This window comes from Lepisosteus platostomus, unplaced genomic scaffold (genome assembly GCF_059453375.1).
Source record: "Lepisosteus platostomus isolate fLepPlt1 unplaced genomic scaffold, fLepPlt1.hap1 Scaffold_46_H1, whole genome shotgun sequence".
Lineage (NCBI taxonomy): Eukaryota > Metazoa > Chordata > Actinopteri > Semionotiformes > Lepisosteidae > Lepisosteus > Lepisosteus platostomus.
In genome coordinates, this window is record NW_028291666.1 from 577,390 (window position 1) to 604,043 (window position 26,654).

General features: G+C 50.2%; 19 non-coding genes across 19 annotated transcripts; 9 read left to right on the forward strand and 10 right to left on the reverse strand.

Annotated features, from left to right (window-relative positions):
• The first annotated feature begins 2,035 nt into the window (after positions 1 to 2,035).
• On the forward strand, positions 2,036 to 2,107 carry trnad-guc (transfer RNA aspartic acid (anticodon GUC)). The gene has a single exon. It is a non-coding gene; the product is annotated as a tRNA-Asp (tRNA).
• A 634-nt stretch (positions 2,108 to 2,741) lies between these two features.
• On the reverse strand, positions 2,742 to 2,814 carry trnav-cac (transfer RNA valine (anticodon CAC)). Its single transcript has one exon. It is a non-coding gene; the product is annotated as a tRNA-Val (tRNA).
• A 451-nt stretch (positions 2,815 to 3,265) lies between these two features.
• On the reverse strand, positions 3,266 to 3,337 carry trnae-uuc (transfer RNA glutamic acid (anticodon UUC)). The gene has a single exon. It is a non-coding gene; the product is annotated as a tRNA-Glu (tRNA).
• A 201-nt stretch (positions 3,338 to 3,538) lies between these two features.
• trnah-gug (transfer RNA histidin (anticodon GUG)) lies at positions 3,539 to 3,610 on the forward strand. Its single transcript has one exon. It is a non-coding gene; the product is annotated as a tRNA-His (tRNA).
• A 574-nt stretch (positions 3,611 to 4,184) lies between these two features.
• On the reverse strand, positions 4,185 to 4,257 carry trnav-aac (transfer RNA valine (anticodon AAC)). Its single transcript has one exon. It is a non-coding gene; the product is annotated as a tRNA-Val (tRNA).
• Positions 4,258 to 5,454: 1,197 nt separating this feature from the next.
• Positions 5,455 to 5,526, forward strand: trnad-guc (transfer RNA aspartic acid (anticodon GUC)). Its single transcript has one exon. It is a non-coding gene; the product is annotated as a tRNA-Asp (tRNA).
• A 1,158-nt stretch (positions 5,527 to 6,684) lies between these two features.
• trnae-uuc (transfer RNA glutamic acid (anticodon UUC)) lies at positions 6,685 to 6,756 on the reverse strand. The gene has a single exon. It is a non-coding gene; the product is annotated as a tRNA-Glu (tRNA).
• Positions 6,757 to 6,957: 201 nt separating this feature from the next.
• On the forward strand, positions 6,958 to 7,029 carry trnah-gug (transfer RNA histidin (anticodon GUG)). Its single transcript has one exon. It is a non-coding gene; the product is annotated as a tRNA-His (tRNA).
• A 1,816-nt stretch (positions 7,030 to 8,845) lies between these two features.
• On the forward strand, positions 8,846 to 8,917 carry trnad-guc (transfer RNA aspartic acid (anticodon GUC)). The gene has a single exon. It is a non-coding gene; the product is annotated as a tRNA-Asp (tRNA).
• Positions 8,918 to 10,075: 1,158 nt separating this feature from the next.
• trnae-uuc (transfer RNA glutamic acid (anticodon UUC)) lies at positions 10,076 to 10,147 on the reverse strand. Its single transcript has one exon. It is a non-coding gene; the product is annotated as a tRNA-Glu (tRNA).
• An 847-nt stretch (positions 10,148 to 10,994) lies between these two features.
• trnav-aac (transfer RNA valine (anticodon AAC)) lies at positions 10,995 to 11,067 on the reverse strand. The gene has a single exon. It is a non-coding gene; the product is annotated as a tRNA-Val (tRNA).
• Positions 11,068 to 12,264: 1,197 nt separating this feature from the next.
• trnad-guc (transfer RNA aspartic acid (anticodon GUC)) lies at positions 12,265 to 12,336 on the forward strand. Its single transcript has one exon. It is a non-coding gene; the product is annotated as a tRNA-Asp (tRNA).
• A 634-nt stretch (positions 12,337 to 12,970) lies between these two features.
• Positions 12,971 to 13,043, reverse strand: trnav-cac (transfer RNA valine (anticodon CAC)). Its single transcript has one exon. It is a non-coding gene; the product is annotated as a tRNA-Val (tRNA).
• A 451-nt stretch (positions 13,044 to 13,494) lies between these two features.
• Positions 13,495 to 13,566, reverse strand: trnae-uuc (transfer RNA glutamic acid (anticodon UUC)). Its single transcript has one exon. It is a non-coding gene; the product is annotated as a tRNA-Glu (tRNA).
• A 201-nt stretch (positions 13,567 to 13,767) lies between these two features.
• Positions 13,768 to 13,839, forward strand: trnah-gug (transfer RNA histidin (anticodon GUG)). Its single transcript has one exon. It is a non-coding gene; the product is annotated as a tRNA-His (tRNA).
• A 1,816-nt stretch (positions 13,840 to 15,655) lies between these two features.
• On the forward strand, positions 15,656 to 15,727 carry trnad-guc (transfer RNA aspartic acid (anticodon GUC)). Its single transcript has one exon. It is a non-coding gene; the product is annotated as a tRNA-Asp (tRNA).
• A 1,158-nt stretch (positions 15,728 to 16,885) lies between these two features.
• On the reverse strand, positions 16,886 to 16,957 carry trnae-uuc (transfer RNA glutamic acid (anticodon UUC)). The gene has a single exon. It is a non-coding gene; the product is annotated as a tRNA-Glu (tRNA).
• A 2,354-nt stretch (positions 16,958 to 19,311) lies between these two features.
• On the forward strand, positions 19,312 to 19,384 carry trnam-cau (transfer RNA methionine (anticodon CAU)). Its single transcript has one exon. It is a non-coding gene; the product is annotated as a tRNA-Met (tRNA).
• Positions 19,385 to 25,637: 6,253 nt separating this feature from the next.
• trnaf-aaa (transfer RNA phenylalanine (anticodon AAA)) lies at positions 25,638 to 25,719 on the reverse strand. Its single transcript has one exon. It is a non-coding gene; the product is annotated as a tRNA-Phe (tRNA).
• Positions 25,720 to 26,654: the final 935 nt, after the last annotated feature.

The window sequence follows — 26,654 nt, forward strand, 5'->3', positions numbered from 1 at the left end:
TAAAAAGTGAACGGTTTACTAAGCTCAAAACTGAAATAAATGTATAAAATTTGGCTTGCATCATAGCAGTTGAGCAATAAAGTCTGTCCTAATTAAAGAGTACCCAAAGTTTGAAAGTACAACATAGAATAAGAATAGAGAAACGGCAAAACGATTTTGTGTCATCTTCCCCATTCACACTATTTTATGTGCCATTTTTTGCTTATTCACGTACTATTTTAATCAAAATAATATTAAGAAAGATCTGTATGTATTCAGATAGTATTATTATTGTTCATACTTACTCGTCAAAAGAGGATTGCTGAGATATTTGCGGATATACTTCTACGTTTGAAAAACGTGTCCAAAATTGTGACCAACGAATACTAGCAATGCATTGTGGTATATAACCGGAAAATATGTTGGGTTCGATATTTTCTCAACGTATGCGTTTATTAATGTTGTCGATATTATGGTTGAAATATAACATTGATAATACATCGCGGCTATGTGCCCCCTGCTATGAGCTGATGTGCAATTTTAACGCATGTAGTTAGTAAGGATCGGTCACTGTTGTATGGTATTATATATAATGACATTATGGAATAGGATGGGGACAGGCCTGGCATCACGGGGGGAGGGGGGAATGTTGCCCCTTCAGTTTTGGGCAAAAAGATTTACCTAACTTAATTTGCGCCCTAAAAAAATAGTTGTACTTTGTCAATGGTCAGACAACACTAAATGACAGGAACAGTCACTCAGTCTGTTTGATGGGCAGGAGGGCTATCCGTCCAGGAACTGCACATATCAGTGTCGTTATTGAGTGTCAACATTACGATCCTGTTTGCTCAGGTGGACCGATTCCTTGCAGTAGTTTATCATTATACTTAAAATCGTTATATAACTAGGACTAGTTATAGCAGTCTGTGCTTTCTGTTGGTTTTACAACATTTTTTCTTAACGATTCAGAACGTCCATGTAGCTGCAAAAATGAACGCTTATGGTACTTTTCGCTCCAGGCAATACTCTCCAGTGAGAGTGACGAAAAATGTGAAACTGAACTTCATCGCAAATACCAGATTGCTAGTCGATATCTTCTATCATAAAGCACTAATTAATGGCATAGCTGCGAGATTTCATTTGGGTAGCTGCACCGTACAGCTCCGTTTCAACCGAAATATCACCCCCGCTCAGAATTTCAGACGCCCCCCTACAGATTTTTCCCCGGGCACCGCGCACTGATGGGGGACGGGGTTTCCAGGAAATGGTATCAACTTTTCTCAAGAAAATAAAAATAGAAACTCTATAGGCACTCAAACATTTTACTGTTTTTTTTCAGGCAGGTGGCAAGACCCCTCCGCAAAACCCTTGTATGCCAAGCTGTGGGCATTGATTCGTCGAATATACGTATATTCACGGCGAAAATACGGCTATACGTATATATACGTCGCCTCGACGTATAATCAACGTCGAATTGCAACCGTAAAATCGACGACATTAATAAACGCATATATAACGTCGAAAACACATCTAACACTAGGAGTATACGGCACTCTGCACAGTGTACGAAGTAAATTATTTTCGCAGTAATTAATTTACACGTGTATAATAAATATAGTAAATATAATTAATTACTGCGAAAATAATTTACTTCGTACACTGTGCAGAGTGCTGTATACTCCTAGTGTTAGATGTGTTTTCGACGTTATATATGCGTTTATTAATGTTTATTTCACAGTGTCGTGCACCTTTTCATTGCTCTCGCTTTCAGAGCCTCCGCACGGCACACGACTCGACATCAGGAAGCACATTGAAGTGAAAGCAGGGAGCGCTGCAACATGCACTGTGCAGATCCCGCCACACTAAGAGGTATATAAGCGTCAAAGGCAAGTCATTCCGAGTTGGTCGTTTGTGTTTTCCGTTCAGACGCGAAATGCTGAAATGATCTCTCGGCTCCTCGGTTGTCATTTCTGCTCCGTAAAGGAATCACAGCACGCGTCGCCTTCCAGCACGCTGGGTCGGGACACGATGCCGGGGGTCGGAGCGTGTGATGTCTTCCTCGTTAGTATAGTGGCAAGTATCCCCGCCTGTCACGCGGGAGACCGGGGTTCGATTCCCCGACGGGGAGTAGCTTTTCTTTTACCTCCTTAGAGAAAGGACTGCCTTTCACTTCTCTGTTTTCTAACACAGCGTCGTGCACCTTTTCATTGCTCTCGCTTTCAGAGCCTCCGCACGGCACAAGACTCGACATCAGGAAGCACATTGAAGTGAAAGCAGGGAGCGCTGCGACATGCACTGTGCAGATCCCGCCACACTAAGAGGTGAGTGGGTCTGTTCGATGCACAAAGAACGCTTTGATAAGCGTCAAAGGCAAATCATTCCGAGTTGGTCGTTTGTGTTTTTCGTTCAGACGCGAAATGCTGAAATGATCTCTCGGCTCCTCGGTTGTCATTTCTGCTCCGTAAAGGAATCACAGCACGAGTCGGCTTCCAGCACGGTGGGTCGGGACACGATGCCGGGGGTCGGAGAGAGTGATGTCTTCCTCGTTAGTATAGGACCTGTCACGTGGACCTGTCACCTGTCCCCACCTGTCACGCGGGAGACCGGGGTACATCAGGACGCGCATTGAAGTGAAAGCAGGATGCGCTGCGACATGCACTGTGCAGATCCCGCCACACTAAGAGGTGAGTGGGTCTGTTCGATCACAGCGCTAGGCGAATCCCCAATCCCCTTTTGTGCGTGGCGACAGAAGAAGTCTGGTCTGTTTCCGCCCGGTTTCGATCCGGGGACCTTTCGCGTGTGAGGCGAACGTGATAACCACTACACTACGGAAACTGTGGTCAGATGTGCCCAGCGGCCCAGCGCTGAGCTTCGCCAATGCGATTCAGCTGCTTCCAGTGCCTTTATTGGGGTGCGCTGATGGACCGTGCTCTCTCTCCAGAGACCAGCACGCCTGTCATGGACGGAGCAGGAAAGACGGCGCCACATTCTACAGCCCTCTCCACGCAATCGACGAAATCGGGCTACTGAAGTGGAGAAAATCGCCTCTCCAGAAAGTGCAAATATCATCTTGGAGAGTATAAATCCTATTGCCGAAGGTCAGCCCTGTCTACCAGAGTGACCCTCCCACCTCCTGCAGCGATGGTCAGCTCGTCTCACACGCGAGAAGTTTCGGCTGGAAACAAGCGCCCCCTCTTCTCGCACGTTTTGCACGTTGAGTAGTTTTAATGCGGCTCCTTCGTACACAGTGCTGATCTTTTGGAAAGCAGGAGGCAAAATTGACACGTTCCCATACCGGGAGTCGAACCCGGGCCGCCTGGGTGAAAACCAGGAATCCTAACCGCTAGACCATATGGGAGTGCACAACCCTGCTGTTCCGGGCATCATGCAAGCAAACTACATAAATATGAGAAAACACGCAAGAGAGTTGTCACTCAGAGTGTCGAAGGGTCGATGTATACTGGGGCTCAGTTGAAATGCAACGTCAGGACTTTCCCGAATTATGTCACACGAAGAGAGCACAGCCTTTTCCGCCCTGCCACGTGTGTATCGGTAACTCGCCGTGATCGTATAGTGGTCAGTACTTTGCGTTGTGGCCGCAACAACCCCGGTTCGAATCCGGGTCACGGCAGAATAGGGGCGTCTGCTTTTACTACTTGCACGAATGAAGGCAAAAAAAAGCCAATTGATGTGAACGAACGGCGCTTTACAGAGGAGTACTGCCTGACTGGATCGTTGATGAACGACAGAGACCACTCCGACCTCTTCTCGGGTTTCTTCAATGACTTACTAAGGATCTTCTTCACATTCGCCCATGCAGGGGAAGCCAGTTACACCAAAGCAAACGCAGGAAAGTGCAATTCAAGCAGAGTCCAGGAGGGACTTGTTTACACCGAGAGTGGTCGGAGAATGGAACAATGCGCCTAGCCCTGTTGCTGGAGCCGATTCTTGATGAGATCTTGGGCTCACTAAGAAGCCCCCGCTGGATGCTAATCTTTCTGTTGTTCTTGCAGGTCCTGCGCTGCTTTTGAGCCGACAGAGCTCGTCCTGATCTGTCGGCACAGCCCAATTGCAAATGATCGGCTCCGCATACAGAAGGAACGTGCGTTTGGTACAAGAGTGCATGAAGGCACCTGAAATACATTGGGAACAAATGACCGGTCGCTCAATACCTCTGTGAAGTACAGGAGCGTGCAAAACGAGGCTGTTTCCGCCCGGTCTCGAACCGGGGACCTTTCGCGTGTTAGGCGAACGTGATAGCCGCTACACCACGGAAACCTGCAGGGACTGCTGCTGGTGTCTCGCTTGCGTTTCGGGCTGAGAAAGGGACGCGTCACTTTAGGCAGGGGGCGCTGGAGAGAGGAACAAAGGGCGCGATGAAACAAAACACCGAAACCCGGGATCTTTAGATCTTCAGTCTAACGCTCTCCCAGCTGAGCTATTTCGGCGGTGCACAGAGCCCACAGCCACCTGCTCCAGCCTTCCTGTGTTGCGGCATGAGCGCACCAAGAGTAGCGGGAGAGTGTTGCAGGAACGTCACTCAGAAGGAAAGCCACCCAGGTGCGCCCTCTGAGCTCTGTCCAGCGCATCTTCCTCGCATGGACTCCTGCCTGCGACGGGCAGGAAACAATTAGCAAGAACAGAACAACACCCCATGGGTGTCTCATGACCACACCTTAGGTTGTGACACGTGCAGGTGTGAGGGGTTGCCGGGCTACTTTGGAGCAGAGCTTGGGCGGAGGGAGGGCGGGAAAGCAGACAAAGAGGTGACACCTCAAGGTCTGCACGATCACAGCTCTCCGCCGCCCCAGGCTTCCGCTCGATAAGCTGCTGGACACACTCGCCCCTCCTCACACAGACCGTGGAAAAGCCCCCGAGTCGGAGGGCTCTCTCTTCCTCCCAGGAGCTCTTGGACACGACGCACAGACAGGGTGCGGGGAGCCGCCGCCTGCAAACACGGCTCCAGGCAGGACTCCACTCCGTAGGAGCCGCAGAGCAGAGGAGATGGGGGCAGCTTAGCTCCTGTGCAGAGACCTGAGCTGCTGTTGCTGCAGACGCTGTCTTTTCTGCACTCGGGGTAGGAGTGAATGTTGAGTTGCCCTTAGAAATGAAGCAGAGTACTTCAACGGCACGGGTGTGTGTGTGTGCGTGCGCCCTGGTGATTCTGGGAGACAGATCGAACCTGGGCTAAAAGAGAGGAGGCTTAGCCCTCTTCCATTTGCTACTTCAAAGTTGTACAACCCATTTGTATTTGCTAGGCGGCGCAGTTTATCGTGCACAAAGAACGCTTTGAAAAGCGTCCAAAGCAAGTCATTCCGAGTTGGTCGTTTGTGTTTTCCGTTCAGACGCGAAATGCTGAAATGATCTCTCGGCTCCTCGGTTGTCATTTCTGCTCCGTAAAGGAATCACAGCACGCGTCGCCTTCCAGCACGCTGGGTCGGGACACGATGCCGGGGGTCGGAGCGTGTGATGTCTTCCTCGTTAGTATAGTGGCAAGTATCCCCGCCTGTCACGCGGGAGACCGGGGTTCGATTCCCCGACGGGGAGTAGCTTTTCTTTTACCTCCTTAGAGAAAGGACTGCCTTTCACTTCTCTGTTTTCTAACACAGCGTCGTGCACCTTTTCATTGCTCTCGCTTTCAGAGCCTCCGCACGGCACAAGACTCGACATCAGGAAGCACATTGAAGTGAAAGCAGGGAGCGCTGCGACATGCACTGTGCAGATCCCGCCACACTAAGAGGTGAGTGGGTCTGTTCGATGCACAAAGAACGCTTTGATAAGCGTCAAAGGCAAATCATTCCGAGTTGGTCGTTTGTGTTTTCCGTTCAGACGCGAAATGCTGAAATGATCTCTCGGCTCCTCGGTTGTCATTTCTGCTCCGTAAAGGAATCACAGCACGAGTCGGCTTCCAGCACGGTGGGTCGGGACACGATGCCGGGGGTCGGAGAGAGTGATGTCTTCCTCGTTAGTATAGGACCTGTCACGTGGACCTGTCACCTGTCCCCACCTGTCACGCGGGAGACCGGGGTACATCAGGACGCGCATTGAAGTGAAAGCAGGATGCGCTGCGACATGCACTGTGCAGATCCCGCCACACTAAGAGGTGAGTGGGTCTGTTCGATCACAGCGCTAGGCGAATCCCCAATCCCCTTTTGTGCGTGGCGACAGAAGAAGTCTGGTCTGTTTCCGCCCGGTTTCGATCCGGGGACTTTTCGCGTGTGAGGCGAACGTGATAACCACTACACTACGGAAACTGTGGTCAGATGTGCCCAGCGGCCCAGCGCTGAGCTTCGCCAATGCGATTCAGCTGCTTCCAGTGCCTTTATTGGGGTGCGCTGATGGACCGTGCTCTCTCTCCAGAGACCAGCACGCCTGTCATGGACGGAGCAGGAAAGACGGCGCCACATTCTACAGCCCTCTCCACGCAATCGACGAAATCGGGCTACTGAAGTGGAGAAAATCGCCTCTCCAGAAAGTGCAAATATCATCTTGGAGAGTATAAATCCTATTGCCGAAGGTCAGCCCTGTCTACCAGAGTGACCCTCCCACCTCCTGCAGCGATGGTCAGCTCGTCTCACACGCGAGAAGTTTCGGCTGGAAACAAGCGCCCCCTCTTCTCGCACGTTTTGCACGTTGAGTAGTTTTAATGCGGCTCCTTCGTACACAGTGCTGATCTTTTGGAAAGCAGGAGGCAAAATTGACACGTTCCCATACCGGGAGTCGAACCCGGGCCGCCTGGGTGAAAACCAGGAATCCTAACCGCTAGACCATATGGGAGTGCACAACCCTGCTGTTCCGGGCATCATGCAAGCAAACTACATAAATATGAGAAAACACGCAAGAGAGTTGTCACTCAGAGTGTCGAAGGGTCGATGTATACTGGGGCTCAGTTGAAATGCAACGTCAGGACTTTCCCGAATTATGTCACACGAAGAGAGCACAGCCTTTTCCGCCCTGCCACGTGTGTATCGGTAACTCGCCGTGATCGTATAGTGGTCAGTACTTTGCGTTGTGGCCGCAACAACCCCGGTTCGAATCCGGGTCACGGCAGAATAGGGGCGTCTGCTTTTACTACTTGCACGAATGAAGGCAAAAAAAAGCCAATTGATGTGAACGAACGGCGCTTTACAGAGGAGTACTGCCTGACTGGATCGTTGATGAACGACAGAGACCACTCCGACCTCTTCTCGGGTTTCTTCAATGACTTACTAAGGATCTTCTTCACATTCGCCCATGCAGGGGAAGCCAGTTACACCAAAGCAAACGCAGGAAAGTGCAATTCAAGCAGAGACCAGGAGGGACTTGTTTACACCGAGAGTGGTCGGAGAATGGAACAATGCGCCCAGCCCTGTTGCTGGAGCCGATTCTTGATGAGATCTTGGGCTCACTAAGAAGCCCCCGCTGGATGCTAATCTTTCTGTTGTTCTTGCAGGTCCTGCGCTGCTTTTGAGCCGACAGAGCTCGTCCTGATCTGTCGGCACAGCCCAATTGCAAATGATCGGCTCCGCATACAGAAGGAACGTGCGTTTGGTACAAGAGTGCATGAAGGTACCGGAAATACATTGGGAACAAATGACCGGTCGCTCAATACCTCTGTGAAGTACAGAAGCGTGCAAAACGAGGCTGTTTCCGCCCGGTCTCGAACCGGGGACCTTTCGCGTGTTAGGCAAACGTGATAGCCGCTACACCACGGAAACCTGCAGGGACTGCTGCTGGTGTCTCACTTGCGTTTCGGGCTGAGAAAGGGACGCGTCACTTTAGGCAGGGGGCGCTGGAGAGAGGAACAAAGGGCGCGATGAAACAAAACACCGAAACCCGGGATCTTTAGATCTTCAGTCTAACGCTCTCCCAGCTGAGCTATTTCGGCGGTGCACAGAGCCCACAGCCACCTGCTCCAGCCTTCCTGTGTTGCGGCATGAGCGCACCAAGAGTAGCGGGAGAGTGTTGCAGGAACGTCACTCAGAAGGAAAGCCACCCAGGTGCGCCCTCTGAGCTCTGTCCAGCGCATCTTCCTCGCATGGACTCCTGCCTGCGACGGGCAGGAAACAATTAGCAAGAACAGAACAACACCCCATGGGTGTCTCATGACCACACCTTAGGTTGTGACACGTGCAGGTGTGAGGGGTTGCCGGGCTACTTTGGAGCAGAGCTTGGGCGGAGGGAGGGCGGGAAAGCAGACAAAGAGGTGACACCTCAAGGTCTGCACGATCACAGCTCTCCGCCGCCCCAGGCTTCTGCTCGATAAGCTGCTGGACACACCCGCCCCTCCTCACACAGACCGTGGAAAAGCCCCCGAGTCGGAGGGCTCTCTCTTCCTCCCAGGAGCTCTTGGACACGACGCACAGACAGGGTGCGGGGAGCCGCCGCCTGCAAACACGGCTCCAGGCAGGACTCCACTCCGTAGGAGCCGCAGAGCAGAGGAGATGGGGGCAGCTTAGCTCCTGTGCAGAGACCTGAGCTGCTGTTGCTGCAGACGCTGTCTTTTCTGCACTCGGGGTAGGAGTGAATGTTGAGTTGCCCTTAGAAATGAAGCAGAGTACTTCAACGGCACGGGTGTGTGTGTGTGCGTGCGCCCTGGTGATTCTGGGAGACAGATCGAACCTGGGCTAAAAGAGAGGAGGCTTAGCCCTCTTCCATTTGTATCTGCTAGGCGGCGCAGTTGTCGTGCACAAAGAACGCTTTGAAAAGCGTCCAAAGCAAGTCATTCCGAGTTGGTCGTTTGTGTTTTCCGTTCAGACGCGAAATGCTGAAATGATCTCTCGGCTCCTCGGTTGTCATTTCTGCTCCGTAAAGGAATCACAGCACGCGTCGCCTTCCAGCACGCTGGGTCGGGACACGATGCCGGGGGTCGGAACGTGTGATGTCTTCCTCGTTAGTATAGTGGCAAGTATCCCCGCCTGTCACGCGGGAGACCGGGGTTCGATTCCCCGACGGGGAGTAGCTTTTCTTTTACCTCCTTAGAGAAAGGACTGCCTTTCACTTCTCTGTTTTCTAACACAGCGTCGTGCACCTTTTCATTGCTCTCGCTTTCAGAGTCTCCGCACGGCACACGACTCGACATCAGGAAGCACATTGAAGTGAAAGCAGGGAGCGCTGCGACATGCACTGTGCAGATCCCGCCACACTAAGAGGTGAGTGGGTCTGTTCGATGCACAAAGAACGCTTTGATAAGCGTCAAAGGCAAATCATTCCGAGTTGGTCGTTTGTGTTTTCCGTTCAGACGCGAAATGCTGAAATGATCTCTCGGCTCCTCGGTTGTCATTTCTGCTCCGTAAAGGAATCACAGCACGAGTCGGCTTCCAGCACGGTGGGTCGGGACACGATGCCGGGGGTCGGAGAGAGTGATGTCTTCCTCGTTAGTATAGGACCTGTCACGTGGACCTGTCACCTGTCCCCACCTGTCACGCGGGAGACCGGGGTACATCAGGACGCGCATTGAAGTGAAAGCAGGATGCGCTGCGACATGCACTGTGCAGATCCCGCCACACTAAGAGGTGAGTGGGTCTGTTCGATCACAGCACTAGGCGAATCCCCAATCCCCTTTTGTGCGTGGCGACAGAAGAAGTCTGGTCTGTTTCCACCCGGTTTCGATCCGGGGATCTTTCGTGTGTGAGGCGAACGTGATAACCACTACACTACGGAAACTGTGGTCAGATGTGCCCAGCGGCCCAGTGCTGAGCTTCGCCAATGCGATTCAGCTGCTTCCAGTGCCTTTATTGGGGTGCGCTGATGGACCGTGCTCTCTCTCCAGAGACCAGCACGCCTGTCATGGACGGAGCAGGAAAGACGGCGCCACATTCTACAGCCCTCTCCACGCAATCGACGAAATCGGGCTACTGAAGTGGAGAAAATCGCCTCTCCAGAAAGTGCAAATATCATCTTGGAGAGTATAAATCCTATTGCCGAAGGTCAGCCCTGTCTACCAGAGTGACCCTCCCACCTCCTGCAGCGATGGTCAGCTCGTCTCACACGCGAGAAGTTTCGGCTGGAAACAAGCGCCCCCTCTTCTCGCACGTTTTGCACGTTGAGTAGTTTTAATGCGGCTCCTTCGTACACAGTGCTGATCTTTTGGAAAGCAGGAGGCAAAATTGACACGTTCCCATACCGGGAGTCGAACCCGGGCCGCCTGGGTGAAAACCAGGAATCCTAACCGCTAGACCATATGGGAGTGCACAACCCTGCTGTTCCGGGCATCATGCAAGCAAACTACATAAATATGAGAAAACACGCAAGAGAGTTGTCACTCAGAGTGTCGAAGGGTCGATGTATACTGGGGCTCAGTTGAAATGCAACGTCAGGACTTTCCCGAATTATGTCACACGAAGAGAGCACAGCCTTTTCCGCCCTGCCACGTGTGTATCGGTAACTCGCCGTGATCGTATAGTGGTCAGTACTTTGCGTTGTGGCCGCAACAACCCCGGTTTGAATCCGGGTCACGGCAGAATAGGGGCGTCTGCTTTTACTACTTGCACGAATGAAGGCAAAAAAAAGCCAATTGATGTGAACGAACGGCGCTTTACAGAGGAGTACTGCCTGACTGGATCGTTGATGAACGACAGAGACCACTCCGACCTCTTCTCGGGTTTCTTCAATGACTTACTAAGGATCTTCTTCACATTCGCCCATGCAGGGGAAGCCAGTTACACCAAAGCAAACGCAGGAAAGTGCAATTCAAGCAGAGTCCAGGAGGGACTTGTTTACACCGAGAGTGGTCGGAGAATGGAACAATGCGCCTAGCCCTGTTGCTGGAGCCGATTCTTGATGAGATCTTGGGCTCACTAAGAAGCCCCCGCTGGATGCTAATCTTTCTGTTGTTCTTGCAGGTCCTGCGCTGCTTTTGAGCCGACAGAGCTCGTCCTGATCTGTCGGCACAGCCCAATTGCAAATGATCGGCTCCGCATACAGAAGGAACGTGCGTTTGGTACAAGAGTGCATGAAGGCACCTGAAATACATTGGGAACAAATGACCGGTCGCTCAATACCTCTGTGAAGTACAGGAGCGTGCAAAACGAGGCTGTTTCCGCCCGGTCTCGAACCGGGGACCTTTCGCGTGTTAGGCGAACGTGATAGCCGCTACACCACGGAAACCTGCAGGGACTGCTGCTGGTGTCTCGCTTGCGTTTCGGGCTGAGAAAGGGACGCGTCACTTTAGGCAGGGGGCGCTGGAGAGAGGAACAAAGGGCGCGATGAAACAAAACACCGAAACCCGGGATCTTTAGATCTTCAGTCTAACGCTCTCCCAGCTGAGCTATTTCGGCGGTGCACAGAGCCCACAGCCACCTGCTCCAGCCTTCCTGTGTTGCGGCATGAGCGCACCAAGAGTAGCGGGAGAGTGTTGCAGGAACGTCACTCAGAAGGAAAGCCACCCAGGTGCGCCCTCTGAGCTCTGTCCAGCGCATCTTCCTCGCATGGACTCCTGCCTGCGACGGGCAGGAAACAATTAGCAAGAACAGAACAACACCCCATGGGTGTCTCATGACCACACCTTAGGTTGTGACACGTGCAGGTGTGAGGGGTTGCCGGGCTACTTTGGAGCAGAGCTTGGGCGGAGGGAGGGCGGGAAAGCAGACAAAGAGGTGACACCTCAAGGTCTGCACGATCACAGCTCTCCGCCGCCCCAGGCTTCCGCTCGATAAGCTGCTGGACACACTCGCCCCTCCTCACACAGACCGTGGAAAAGCCCCCGAGTCGGAGGGCTCTCTCTTCCTCCCAGGAGCTCTTGGACACGACGCACAGACAGGGTGCGGGGAGCCGCCGCCTGCAAACACGGCTCCAGGCAGGACTCCACTCCGTAGGAGCCGCAGAGCAGAGGAGATGGGGGCAGCTTAGCTCCTGTGCAGAGACCTGAGCTGCTGTTGCTGCAGACGCTGTCTTTTCTGCACTCGGGGTAGGAGTGAATGTTGAGTTGCCCTTAGAAATGAAGCAGAGTACTTCAACGGCACGGGTGTGTGTGTGTGCGTGCGCCCTGGTGATTCTGGGAGACAGATCGAACCTGGGCTAAAAGAGAGGAGGCTTAGCCCTCTTCCATTTGCTACTTCAAAGTTGTACAACCCATTTGTATTTGCTAGGCGGCGCAGTTTATCGTGCACAAAGAACGCTTTGAAAAGCGTCCAAAGCAAGTCATTCCGAGTTGGTCGTTTGTGTTTTCCGTTCAGACGCGAAATGCTGAAATGATCTCTCGGCTCCTCGGTTGTCATTTCTGCTCCGTAAAGGAATCACAGCACGCGTCGCCTTCCAGCACGCTGGGTCGGGACACGATGCCGGGGGTCGGAGCGTGTGATGTCTTCCTCGTTAGTATAGTGGCAAGTATCCCCGCCTGTCACGCGGGAGACCGGGGTTCGATTCCCTGACGGGGAGTAGCTTTTCTTTTACCTCCTTAGAGAAAGGACTGCCTTTCACTTCTCTGTTTTCTAACACAGCGTCGTGCACCTTTTCATTGCTCTCGCTTTCAGAGCCTCCGCACGGCACAAGACTCGACATCAGGAAGCACATTGAAGTGAAAGCAGGGAGCGCTGCGACATGCACTGTGCAGATCCCGCCACACTAAGAGGTGAGTGGGTCTGTTCGATGCACAAAGAACGCTTTGATAAGCGTCAAAGGCAAATCATTCCGAGTTGGTCGTTTGTGTTTTCCGTTCAGACGCGAAATGCTGAAATGATCTCTCGGCTCCTCGGTTGTCATTTCTGCTCCGTAAAGGAATCACAGCACGAGTCGGCTTCCAGCACGGTGGGTCGGGACACGATGCCGGGGGTCGGAGAGAGTGATGTCTTCCTCGTTAGTATAGGACCTGTCACGTGGACCTGTCACCTGTCCCCACCTGTCACGCGGGAGACCGGGGTACATCAGGACGCGCATTGAAGTGAAAGCAGGATGCGCTGCGACATGCACTGTGCAGATCCCGCCACACTAAGAGGTGAGTGGGTCTGTTCGATCACAGCGCTAGGCGAATCCCCAATCCCCTTTTGTGCGTGGCGACAGAAGAAGTCTGGTCTGTTTCCGCCCGGTTTCGATCCGGGGACCTTTCGCGTGTGAGGCGAACGTGATAACCACTACACTACGGAAACTGTGGTCAGATGTGCCCAGCGGCCCAGCGCTGAGCTTCGCCAATGCGATTCAGCTGCTTCCAGTGCCTTTATTGGGGTGCGCTGATGGACCGTGCTCTCTCTCCAGAGACCAGCACGCCTGTCATGGACGGAGCAGGAAAGACGGCGCCACATTCTACAGCCCTCTCCACGCAATCGACGAAATCGGGCTACTGAAGTGGAGAAAATCGCCTCTCCAGAAAGTGCAAATATCATCTTGGAGAGTATAAATCCTATTGCCGAAGGTCAGCCCTGTCTACCAGAGTGACCCTCCCACCTCCTGCAGCGATGGTCAGCTCGTCTCACACGCGAGAAGTTTCGGCTGGAAACAAGCGCCCCCTCTTCTCGCACGTTTTGCACGTTGAGTAGTTTTAATGCGGCTCCTTCGTACACAGTGCTGATCTTTTGGAAAGCAGGAGGCAAAATTGACACGTTCCCATACCGGGAGTCGAACCCGGGCCGCCTGGGTGAAAACCAGGAATCCTAACCGCTAGACCATATGGGAGTGCACAACCCTGCTGTTCCGGGCATCATGCAAGCAAACTACATAAATATGAGAAAACACGCAAGAGAGTTGTCACTCAGAGTGTCGAAGGGTCGATGTATACTGGGGCTCAGTTGAAATGCAACGTCAGGACTTTCCCGAATTATGTCACACGAAGAGAGCACAGCCTTTTCCGCCCTGCCACGTGTGTATCGGTAACTCGCCGTGATCGTATAGTGGTCAGTACTTTGCGTTGTGGCCGCAACAACCCCGGTTCGAATCCGGGTCACGGCAGAATAGGGGCGTCTGCTTTTACTACTTGCACGAATGAAGGCAAAAAAAAGCCAATTGATGTGAACGAACGGCGCTTTACAGAGGAGTACTGCCTGACTGGATCGTTGATGAACGACAGAGACCACTCCGACCTCTTCTCGGGTTTCTTCAATGACTTACTAAGGATCTTCTTCACATTCGCCCATGCAGGGGAAGCCAGTTACACCAAAGCAAACGCAGGAAAGTGCAATTCAAGCAGAGACCAGGAGGGACTTGTTTACACCGAGAGTGGTCGGAGAATGGAACAATGCGCCCAGCCCTGTTGCTGGAGCCGATTCTTGATGAGATCTTGGGCTCACTAAGAAGCCCCCGCTGGATGCTAATCTTTCTGTTGTTCTTGCAGGTCCTGCGCTGCTTTTGAGCCGACAGAGCTCGTCCTGATCTGTCGGCACAGCCCAATTGCAAATGATCGGCTCCGCATACAGAAGGAACGTGCGTTTGGTACAAGAGTGCATGAAGGTACCGGAAATACATTGGGAACAAATGACCGGTCGCTCAATACCTCTGTGAAGTACAGAAGCGTGCAAAACGAGGCTGTTTCCGCCCGGTCTCGAACCGGGGACCTTTCGCGTGTTAGGCAAACGTGATAGCCGCTACACCACGGAAACCTGCAGGGACTGCTGCTGGTGTCTCACTTGCGTTTCGGGCTGAGAAAGGGACGCGTCACTTTAGGCAGGGGGCGCTGGAGAGAGGAACAAAGGGCGCGATGAAACAAAACACCGAAACCCGGGATCTTTAGATCTTCAGTCTAACGCTCTCCCAGCTGAGCTATTTCGGCGGTGCACAGAGCCCACAGCCACCTGCTCCAGCCTTCCTGTGTTGCGGCATGAGCGCACCAAGAGTAGCGGGAGAGTGTTGCAGGAACGTCACTCAGAAGGAAAGCCACCCAGGTGCGCCCTCTGAGCTCTGTCCAGCGCATCTTCCTCGCATGGACTCCTGCCTGCGACGGGCAGGAAACAATTAGCAAGAACAGAACAACACCCCATGGGTGTCTCATGACCACACCTTAGGTTGTGACACGTGCAGGTGTGAGGGGTTGCCGGGCTACTTTGGAGCAGAGCTTGGGCGGAGGGAGGGCGGGAAAGCAGACAAAGAGGTGACACCTCAAGGTCTGCACGATCACAGCTCTCCGCCGCCCCAGGCTTCTGCTCGATAAGCTGCTGGACACACCCGCCCCTCCTCACACAGACCGTGGAAAAGCCCCCGAGTCGGAGGGCTCTCTCTTCCTCCCAGGAGCTCTTGGACACGACGCACAGACAGGGTGCGGGGAGCCGCCGCCTGCAAACACGGCTCCAGGCAGGACTCCACTCCGTAGGAGCCGCAGAGCAGAGGAGATGGGGGCAGCTTAGCTCCTGTGCAGAGACCTGAGCTGCTGTTGCTGCAGACGCTGTCTTTTCTGCACTCGGGGTAGGAGTGAATGTTGAGTTGCCCTTAGAAATGAAGCAGAGTACTTCAACGGCACGGGTGTGTGTGTGTGCGTGCGCCCTGGTGATTCTGGGAGACAGATCGAACCTGGGCTAAAAGAGAGGAGGCTTAGCCCTCTTCCATTTGTATCTGCTAGGCGGCGCAGTTGTCGTGCACAAAGAACGCTTTGAAAAGCGTCCAAAGCAAGTCATTCCGAGTTGGTCGTTTGTGTTTTCCGTTCAGACGCGAAATGCTGAAATGATCTCTCGGCTCCTCGGTTGTCATTTCTGCTCCGTAAAGGAATCACAGCACGCGTCGCCTTCCAGCACGCTGGGTCGGGACACGATGCCGGGGGTCGGAGCGTGTGATGTCTTCCTCGTTAGTATAGTGGCAAGTATCCCCGCCTGTCACGCGGGAGACCGGGGTTCGATTCCCCGACGGGGAGTAGCTTTTCTTTTACCTCCTTAGAGAAAGGACTGCCTTTCACTTCTCTGTTTTCTAACACAGCGTCGTGAACCTTTTCATTGCTCTCGCTTTCAGAGCCTCCGCACGGCACACGACTCGACATCAGGAAGCACATTGAAGTGAAAGCAGGGAGCGCTGCGACATGCACTGTGCAGATCCCGCCACACTAAGAGGTGAGTGGGTCTGTTCGATGCACAAAGAACGCTTTGATAAGCGTCAAAGGCAAATCATTCCGAGTTGGTCGTTTGTGTTTTCCGTTCAGACGCGAAATGCTGAAATGATCTCTCGGCTGCTCGGTTGTCATTTCTGCTCCGTAAAGGAATCACAGCACGAGTCGGCTTCCAGCACGGTGGGTCGGGACACGATGCCGGGGGTCGGAGAGAGCGATGTCTTCCTCGTTAGTATAGGACCTGTCACGTGGACCTGTCACCTGTCCCCACCTGTCATGCGGGAGACCGGGGTACATCAGGACGCGCATTGAAGTGAAAGCAGGATGCGCTGCGACATGCACTGTGCAGATCCTGCCACACTAAGAGGTGAGTGGGTCTGTTCGATCACAGCACTAGGCGAATCCCCAATCCCCTTTTGTGCGTGGCGACAGAAGAAGTCTGGTCTGTTTCCGCCCGGTTTCGATCCGGGGATCTTTCGCGTGTGAGGCGAACGTGATAACCACTACACTACGGAAACTGTGGTCAGATGTGCCCAGCGGCCCAGCGCTGAGCTTCGCCAATGCGATTCAGCTGCTTCCAGTGCCTTTATTGGGGTGCGCTGATGGACCGTGCTCTCTCTCCAGAGACCAGCACGCCTGTCATGGACGGAGCAGGAAAGACGGCGCCACATTCTACAGCCCTCTCCACGCAATCGACGAAATCGGGCTACTGAAGTGGAGAAAATCGCCTCTCCAGAAAGTGCAAATATCATCTTGGAGAGTATAAATCCTATTGCCGAAGGTCAGCCCTGTCTACCAGAGTGACCCTCCCACCTCCTGCAGCGATGGTCAGCTCGTCTCACACGCGAGAAGTTTCGGCTGGAAACAAGCGCCCCCTCTTCTCGCACGTTTTGCACGTTGAGTAGTTTTAATGTGGCTCCTTCGTACACAGTGCTGATCTTTTGGAAAGCAGGAGGCAAAATTGACACGTTCCCATACCGGGAGTCGAACCCGGGCCGCCTGGGTGAAAACCAGGAATCCTAACCGCTAGACCATATGGGAGTGCACAACCCTGCTGTTCCGGGCATCATGCAAGCAAACTACATAAATATGAGAAAACACGCAAGAGAGTTGTCACTCAGAGTGCCGAAGGGTCGATGTATACTGGGGCTCAGTTGAAATGCAACGTCAGGACTTTCCCGAATTATGTCACACGAAGAGAGCACAGCCTTTTCCGCCCTGCCACGTGTGTATCGGTAACTCGCCGTGATCGTATAGTGGTCAGTACTTTGCGTTGTGGCCACAACAACCCTGGTTCAAATCCGGGTCACGGCAGAATAGGGGCGTCTGCTTTTACTACTTGCATGAATGAAGGCAAAAAAAAGCCAATCGATGTGAACGAACAGCGCTTTACAGAGGAGTACTGCCTGACTGGATCGTTGATGAACGACAGAGGCCACTCCGACCTCTTCTCGGGTTTCTTCAATGACTTACTAAGGATCTTCTTCACATTCGCCCATGCATGGGAAGCCAGTTACACCAAAGCAAACGCAGGAAAGTGCATTTCATGCAGAGACCAGGAGGGACCTGTTTACACCAAGAGTGGTCGGAGTATGGAACAATGCGCCAAGCCCTGTTTCTGGAGTCGATTCTTGATTAGATCTTGGGCTCACTAAGAGGCCCCCGCTGGGTACTAATCTTTCTGTTGTTCTCGCAGGTGTTGCGCTGCTTTTGAGCCGACAGAGCTCGTCTTGGTCTGTAGGGATAGCCCAATTGCAAATGATCGGCTCCAGGTACAGAAAAAACGTGCGTTTGGAACAAGAGTGCATGAAGGCACCGGAAATACATTGGGAACAAATGACTGGTGGTTCAAGACCTCTGTGAAGTGCAGGAGCGTGCAAGAAGAGGCTGTTTGCACCCAGTCTCGAACGGGGGACCTTTCGCGTGTTAGGCGAACGTGATAGCCGCTACACTACAGAAACCTGTAGGGACTGCTGCTGGTGTCTCGCTTGCGTTTCGGGCTGAGAAAGGGACGCGTCACTTTAGGCAGAGGGCGCTGGAGATAGGAACAAAGGGCGCGATGAAACAAAATGCCGAAACCCGGGATCGAGCCAGGGACCTTTAGAACATACTCTCACGAATCGTTAGAATACGTGCGTTTGATCATCAATTGCGTAACAACCACATTCGTTCGACTTGAGCCATCAAGCTCATAGTTTTCAAATCTTGAAAGCTGTCATTGAGCACATCATAGTCTGCAGTACGCCCCGTAACTTGCGTACTTCAACAGAAAGAAGAGCAGACAGCTCCATAAATATGCGAGGCGCAGAGAGTGCAAGGCGAGCCGCACACGTTTCGGTGACTGAGAGAGGGCAGTTTTTGCTTCTGCATTTCCCAAGTAAGGACGCATGACAACAAGCGATCGCGGTGCTCATTTACGACATAGTGGTGATGAGTTTTCAGTACGTGTTCTTTTGAACGAGCAATGAGGTTGCTGCCTTGGACAGCTGACTGCACGCTCTCATTGTGCCACGTGATGAGTATTCACCAGGCTCGTTCAGTCATTAGTCACATTCCATCGTTTGCCATAAGCAGATGCTGCAAGGTGATGTGGATATCAGTTCCCAGTCTTGTGGACGAGGACAAAAAGAACACACAAGGGCTCATCCGCAAGTTGAACCCAGGACCTCCCACACCCTAAGTGAGAATCATACCCCTAAACCAATGAGCCACGGAAGCACTTTCCATTTTATTCTGTCAGCGAGCTTGAGGACGGGGGAGAGGCGTCATTCGCTCGTCCAGTCAGACCTTCATCAATAAGTCAAGAAAGCCGCAATTACACGACTGCCTTGCAGATGAAGGGCAGTGAACTGCACCCGGTAAGAGGGGAACAAGCGGCACTAGGCGACACCGAGGCATGAGCCCCAGCGAGGGGGGTTAGCTTGCATGGTACAGCGGTCGCTTTGCATGCGAGAGGTAGCGGGATCATTTCCCACGTCCTCCAGGTGTGTGCTTAGAGCTTGATGTGCCGAAAGGTGTCCTTTAGCCTGTGGTCACACCTTGCATGGAGAGCGTCATGCAGCTGTCAATCATTTCGCAGCCACGCCCCCTCTTCATCTTCTCTCTGCCTTAAGCGTCTCCGCCACTCTCTCTTGACATTTCATGTCAGCATGTCAGAAGTCCGAGTGACGTTTTTAATGGCTGAGTGAGGGCACGATGCTGAAGCAGAGAGGCCACTTCAGCCAGAGAGACTTGTGCTAGGTGAGATCTGAAAAACAGACTCGCAACAGAAACAGACCAAAAAAGTATCGGTGAGATCAAAAGGCAAATGCAACATCCAGCAGAGGGCGTCTAAAGATTAGGGAACGGGCGACTGAAATCCATGAGGCAAACTTTCCGGCTGTGTACTGCAGCTGGCCTCGTTGGCGTAGTTGGTAGCGCGTCAGTCTCATCATCTGAAGGTCCTGAGTTTGATCCTCACACGGGGCAGGGCTGCTTCCTCTCTTGCTCTTTTCAAACACTTGCGGCAACTGTTCGCTCATAACCACGTCTGGAATGCGTGACCTTTACACGGGGGAGAAGCAACGCCGCATCCCTTTTCTAAAGAACATTCACATTCAGAAATAAGTCAAGAAATTTGCCATTACTTTCGCTCGCGCTGCTGTCAGCCTGCCCATGTTGCCAAAGAAAGATTCACTCGGCGTCAACATGACAGAACAGCGATCACTTGAAAACACTATTCCACACTCCGTAAGCAAGAACTTCAGTGTTTGCAGTCACCCGATATGCCGATAGTCAAAGGAGCACAAAACACGAAGCGTCAAAAGACAAGATGAGTTGATGGAAAGAGCGTTGAATTGATGAGCACAAAAGTTCAGCTCGTACAATAGGCAACGAAGGTCCCGGCGTCATCATCGCACTTGAAAGGACTGCCTTGCAGACTAAGGGCAGTGGGAGGTTGCTGTTTTGAGATGGAGGCATTGGGATGGTGGGCCGAGATCTATTCTTCTTAAGGAATTCTTCATCGTGAAAGATCGGTCCACAGGTCATCCAAAGAACTTACAAATTTTTTGGACTCAGGGAATCACGTGCTTCCAGAAGGGAGTGAAGTGCTCAAACACATGACATGCCCCCTTGATCTCACATGCACAATTCTGCTGCAACATGCACAGCTACCGTCCACACCAGGCAGTGGGGCTTCAGCAGAATTTGCTACGCCACCTGCAATTACATATCCAGCTGCACACATATACATGGCCCCTCTGTCCTTTTCAGGATCTCAAAAAAAAGCATAGCGTGGTTTTCCTGCAACCTGATTGACCGCATCTCCCTCAGAATGTGCCCCGTTGCATTCATTGGTGAAGCAGGACGGAGGCTAACGGGCATGCCAGAACAGTTAGGCTCAGCGATCTCTCCAAAATATTGTGGTTGTAGTGGAAGAAATATGGTTTAAATTGTACCTTGGTATTTCAAACTCTCTCTAGAATGTTATCCATTTCTATTTTATTTTGACAGGAACTGGCTAATGACACTAGATGAAAAGAGAAGAAAGAAAACACAACGTTTCGGCCGTGGAGCCTTCTTCAGGTGTGAGGGCTCCACGGCTGAAATGTTGTGTTTTCTTTCTTCTCTTTTAAGCATGGAATAGACCTATTACTTGTTCCTTTGCAGCCTACGCATGCTGACACAGCTCCCCACCTGAACTGCTAATGATGCCTGGTAGTTTGTGGTACTTGGGTATTGTCTTATGTTTGCTCAAACTGCATATGTGTGATTGCATATTTTTGGGTATTTTCATATGTCAATATTTAATTCACTGACATTCCTGTATGCTTGGAAGAAAGGTAGATTGGATTTGGCACAGGACGCCTGCCCATATTTGTTGATCATTGTTGGGCTGGAAAAACAATGATAAAAAGTGTATGAAAAAAGCTCTCTCCAATATTTCCCTTCTCTTCGCCATGGTTACACTGCCCGTTCTTTCCGTCTTTGGTCCTTCTACAAAGATTCCAGGGCTCTTTTTCCACCATAATATCAGAATATTGTTTTCTCTTTTAAAGGCTGTAGGTGGGGTGTGATGGACTGTACCACTATCATAGAAGATTTTTTCAGGACACATCGCAGTTCCATAGTAGAATTTATCAATAGTAGAATTCCATAGGACATTATTTACCAACATATTACCCAGTGTGAGACTCTGCCAGTAAACCTCAGAGCATTGAGTTCTCCACTGATAAAGATGGCTGTCTGAAGTCATGAAATCCACTGCTGGGATGCCTGAGAGACAGTAATTGAATCTTGGCTGGAATTAGGCTTTCTATTAGTGTTGATCTTTGGGAATTATGTGGTAAAAAGGGAAAACTCCTTTACTTTAGTCACTTTGAATGTTCAAATGTACAGAACCTGCAAAACTAAGCAATGAAAAAAATCCATCACCACTCTCATGATAGCATAACTCATAGTCTCTGCTGTTATGTAACAATACACACTTTCAATTTTCTTATCGCCTGTCTCCAGAGAGAATGTTGTTAGTGCTGATGACCTTGAATTAGACCTTGTTAACTCTGTAAAACAATCTTCCTCTGCTTAGATTTTCACTCAGATTGATTTTGTTCTCAGATTATTCCTGGCAGGACTGAGTTTCTAGGAAATGAAAAGTGAAAGAAAAAGTACAGAAGATCAGCCCTTGAATATACAACATTGTGCAGTGAGATTGTTAAATGTATTAGCTGCTATCCTGTGCTAGAGCCTGTCGTGGTAAGCAGTGGATGACAGGATCTAGCACAGATACTAATGAAACACTGTTAATGAAAGCTAAAACACTTGAGTCTTATTTTAGTTTTCCATTGCCCTTTCATTTGTGATGTACTGTACAACAGGCCACAGAACATGCACAAAAACAGATATGCACACATTCACACCAGGCAATGACAGTCTGCCCAGTCAGAATCTGAGCTGAGGTATCAGAATTCTGAATTCCCTGAATTCTGTCATGGATCATCCACAATAAGGGCAAAGTTTGAACACGAGGATCCCCAGAGCCTAGTAACATAAATCTTGGAGCAAAAGCAGATGATTAACTTCATAGTTTGTGTGGTTGAGCCAAAGTTGAGCATGAGGATATGTGAGTCACCATTCTTAGAAATGGATCCAACTTCAGACAGGCGTCAAAAGTAAGAGTATACAGTGCTGGGGCAATGACACTTCAATGATCAGAAGGATAACAAGAGTTTTAATGCATTGAAATTGATTTTCTGGTGATGCACACTGTCATGGAACTATTAATTTTTTAAGGATCACTTACTGACGTCAGACAGCTGCCAATTCTCCAGACTGGAAGGATGAACAGTTTATCCCCCTAGGTACCATATTTCCATATTTCGAAGCATTGGAATAATACATGTCATACAGCAACATAAAAACAGGAAGACAAGTATCACAGCCCCTATAATCGGTGTTAGTAACTTAAAAGAAAAACATTCCCCCTGGCCCAAACAGTGATTCTAACCAGGAGAGAAAAGCCGGTGTATCTTTTATGCCTCTCTCTTTATTCACCTTGTCTTTTAGTTCTTTTAAATGCTGAATAGCGAGTGTAAGATTTCCGTAATCATAGTCATTAGCTGGAATATATGTACAACAGGAGTCTCCTACTAAAGCATAGACTCCTCCAGATGCTGCATTTTGAAGGTCCAGCACGAACCTGTTCTGAAGTGCCATTAATCTAACTCCCCTTAATTCTTGTTTGATAGCGTCTAAGCCTTCTAACATGATATTAATAAAAGAGTACATTTCATAAAAAGTCGCATGGGTGAGGCTGTAGAATGAGGCATTAAAGCACATATATAACAAGATGCATTAAATTTCTTTAACTTTACAGTATGATTTATAAATTTATACCACAAATTACGCATATCCCCCTCATTATCAGTTTCATTCAGCCAGTTTGTATACAAAGAGGCTTCGTGTTTAGATTCTTCCTCTTTTGGGGTGGTGACAGGCTTCTACATAAAAAGGAAAAAGGCTGTGCACATCAGTCCCAAGCAGGTTATCCCCATCTGTCCTTGTGGAGACATCACTCCTGCGCTTTGTTCAGTTCGTTTGTGACCTTTTTACAGTGGGAAGCATGAATCCAGGGCACCATTTCTGTGACCTTCACAGCAGTGGCAGTGGTCAGCAGCACCTGGTACAGCCCCCTCCACCTGAGTGAACACAATTTCTTTTTCCTGAAGTCTTTCACCAGAATCCAGTCTCCTTATTCACTCATTAGTTCTTACAGCACAGGTAAATCCCTGTGGGCTGGAGCCCAGCATAATCCTAGGCTTTTTTGGTCAACATTGGTCAACAGATTGGTCAACAACTGGGTAATAACTCTTAGAAAAATCTACACATTGTTCCCCTGCCTCAGCTGTGACGTTTTGTAGAACAATTCTAGCTGAAGTTGTAAAATTTCTCTTTGTTCCGTTCCTGCAAAACATCTTATTATGAACAAACAAACCACAATAATCATTTGCATCTAGGGGAATCACTCCCAAGGGTAACCCCCCTTAAAGCTATATTGTTCTACCCATCAGGTTCTGCCACTAGATAAGAGAACCTTTCCCATGAAATCATTTTTTGACCTTCATGATCCCTTCAGGGCGTACAATTAGCACAGAAGCAGCAGCTTTAGTCCACATGTTTTTCAAACAGGATATTAACGATATGATCATAACGAATAATACCAGACCCACAAATATGTATTGAACCAGAGACCCTCTCCATGTTCCTAGCACAGACTGTAGCCATGCACCAATACCCCAATCATCTGGATTGCAGGATTTACGAAGAAAATTATTTTCGCAGTAATTAATTTATTATATTTACTATATTTATTATACACGTGTAAATTAATTACTGCGGAAATAATTTACTTCGTACACTGTGCAGAGTGCCGTATACTCCTAGTTGCGGCACACACGATACATACAGTAAAAAGCCTCAGGCACTGTGTTAGATGTGTTTTCGACGTTATATATGCGTTTATTAATGTCGTCGATTTTACGGTTGCAATTCGACGTTGATTATACGTCGAGGCGACGTATATATACGTATAGCCGTATTTTCGCCGTGAATATACGTATATTCGACGAATCAATGCCCACTGGGTAAACTCTTGAGCAAACTCTGAACCAGCTCTAAGGAAACTAATCCGATTAGACGTTACTTTGACTCATCTTTTTACGCTCAGTGCTGGATTGCTCAAACTCCAGCTAGGGTTAGGGTTAGCATTCCCACGCTACTTAGACACTTTGTTTACGCTCAGTGCTGGATTTTGGGAACTTCAGGACGAGTGGGAATTTTCTCCTATCTGTCAATTCTGTTTTGTTTTGGAGACTCTTGGCTGCCTATGTTGTACAGTGCAGCGTGAAGGAAACATTTTCCAAAACTGTGTCAGCTCAAAAGTTGTAAGAAAACCTCTCCAGCTGCTTTAACTCTCTTCATTTTTGTCATTTAATGTGACACTCGATGTATAACTGGAGCCTCACATATGCAAATGGTGAGGCTCCAGTTCGACACCACTTTACAGTATCTGACAAAAGCATGGCAGACTGTGCCATGACCGGCAGATAACTTCTGCTTATTTTTACCATATTAAACATTGGAAATCCTCCCACTTGCATTTGTGACACTTGATTTTGACTCCACCTAAGACACTCTTAAATCTTCAAACACTTTTCTCTTCTCCCGCAACACTCTTGTCTGTCGGCACTATGTGGCAGCATTGCATGACAACCCATCTCACCACAGAAAGGAACCTAACAGCTTTGGTAAGAGAGGAGAAAAGAACATAGCCCGTACGGGGATTGAACCCATGACCTTGGCGTTATTAGCACCCCGCTCTAACCAACTGAACTAACCGGCCTCACGACGGTGGTCCTCTCTGTGCTGCAAAAAATCGAACTCAGGGAATTTCTTTTGCCCTCCTTTGAATAGAAAGCCGTGTAATTCAGTGTACGGGCTTTCTCGTGCAGTTTCATGGTTCTTGTAACCCAAATCCTACACTGGCCTGAAGTGTCCCCCCATTTCACAGCATTTTTCAGCTGATTTAAAATGTACCTAAAGGAGAAGCATTATTGAAGACCATCAATTACCAAGAGCTTTTGTCAAAGGTTTTGGTGGTCATTTTTAATGACCACAGAGCACTATGACCTCGGTTTTACATCTCATCCGAAAGACAGCGCCCTTTTACAACACAGCGTCTCCGTCACTATGCTGGGACATTGGGACCCGCACAGACCTCAGGGTGAGCGCCCCCCCGCCGGCACCATTAACACCGCTTCCAGCTGGAAGCTTTGTTTTTTCCTGTAGCTTACCCTCATCCGGGTACTGACCTGGCTCACACCTGCTTAGCTTCAGTGGGTTTTCAGTTGCGAGTTGCAAGGGGATGCAAGTGATGGAGCCGCTCGCTGCAAAAGCCACTGCATTGGCCGGGAATCAAACCCAAGCCTCCCGCGTGGCAGGCAAGAATTCTACCACTGAAACACCAATGCTAAGTGTCTGGGCCTTCAAAAAAGACGCTTTTTTGGTGCTCTGTGCAAAAAGCGTCGACATATGCTTCCAGCTGCAAAATGCCATTCGCGGATGCTGAAGAATTTATTTCAAGGCAGCGGGTACAAGCGATTGGGCGTTTTAAAACCACCAGGAACAACAAAGAGGCGCGCTTCTTTGCTTGCGCCGGAACACACCGACTGGAGGCGGACAACGTAGTCGGCAGGATTCGAACATGCGCAGGGAGACCCCAATGGATTTTTAGTCCATCGCCTTAACCACTCGGCCACGACTACAGCAAGCCCCACAGCCGCTGCGTTCTTGCTACAATCTTACCTGGATCGCGAGGCGCCGGCGGAAGCCTATTTCAAAGTCGTTCTCCGTTTCAAAAAAACATTTCCAAAATACAAGCCTTGCAGACAGACACGCCTCAGAGGACTTAAGGGTGGCTTCATGTCGGAATGATAAAGTCTCCCCGTCCGGACATGAAAATGCCACTTTGTTACACACAAAAAAAGAATCAACAACAGAGAAATGCCCACAAGCATTTGAAAAGCCGCACCACGTCGCACTTGAAATAGCTCTTACATTAGTGGTAGACGCAGGAATCGCCTTTTTATTTACGCTCTTACCAACGCGATGGAAAGCAAAACAAAGCAAAGCAGAGCAAAACAAAACGAACAAACGAAAACCCTCACGTCCCGCACTTGCATATAACGCCGTGTCGTGCCCAAGCGGTATTGTACGTCATCCTAGCACTGCACGCCGGTGCGTATGGTATATGGGAACGAGCACACGCCACGAATCGTCTCGAATCACTCCCTACAGCTGTAAGGTGCCTTGAAGCGTGCACCCCCAACATTCTTCTTTGCTCATCTGTGAAAGGTAAACTCTTGAGCAAACTCTGAACCAGCTCTAAGGAAACTAATCCGATTAGATGTTACTTTGACTCATCATTTAAGGGATCCTTGTTAATTGGAGAAATCAATGATTTCGAATGAATTCTGTATGCGTTAAAAGACAGCTATACACAGAAAACATGCAGGACACTGCTCATGATGTTTCCCGAGCCGAAACACAGTGCGTTTTTCCAAGCCATCTGACCAAGCCTGCCCACTGAAAACTGCAGGAGATCGTGTAAAGACGTTCAAGTTTGTAACTACTGCACGCACAGGAAGCAGAATAAATTCCTCTATTCAAACTGTCAAAGGTTTGCTTTGCGAACGCTGCA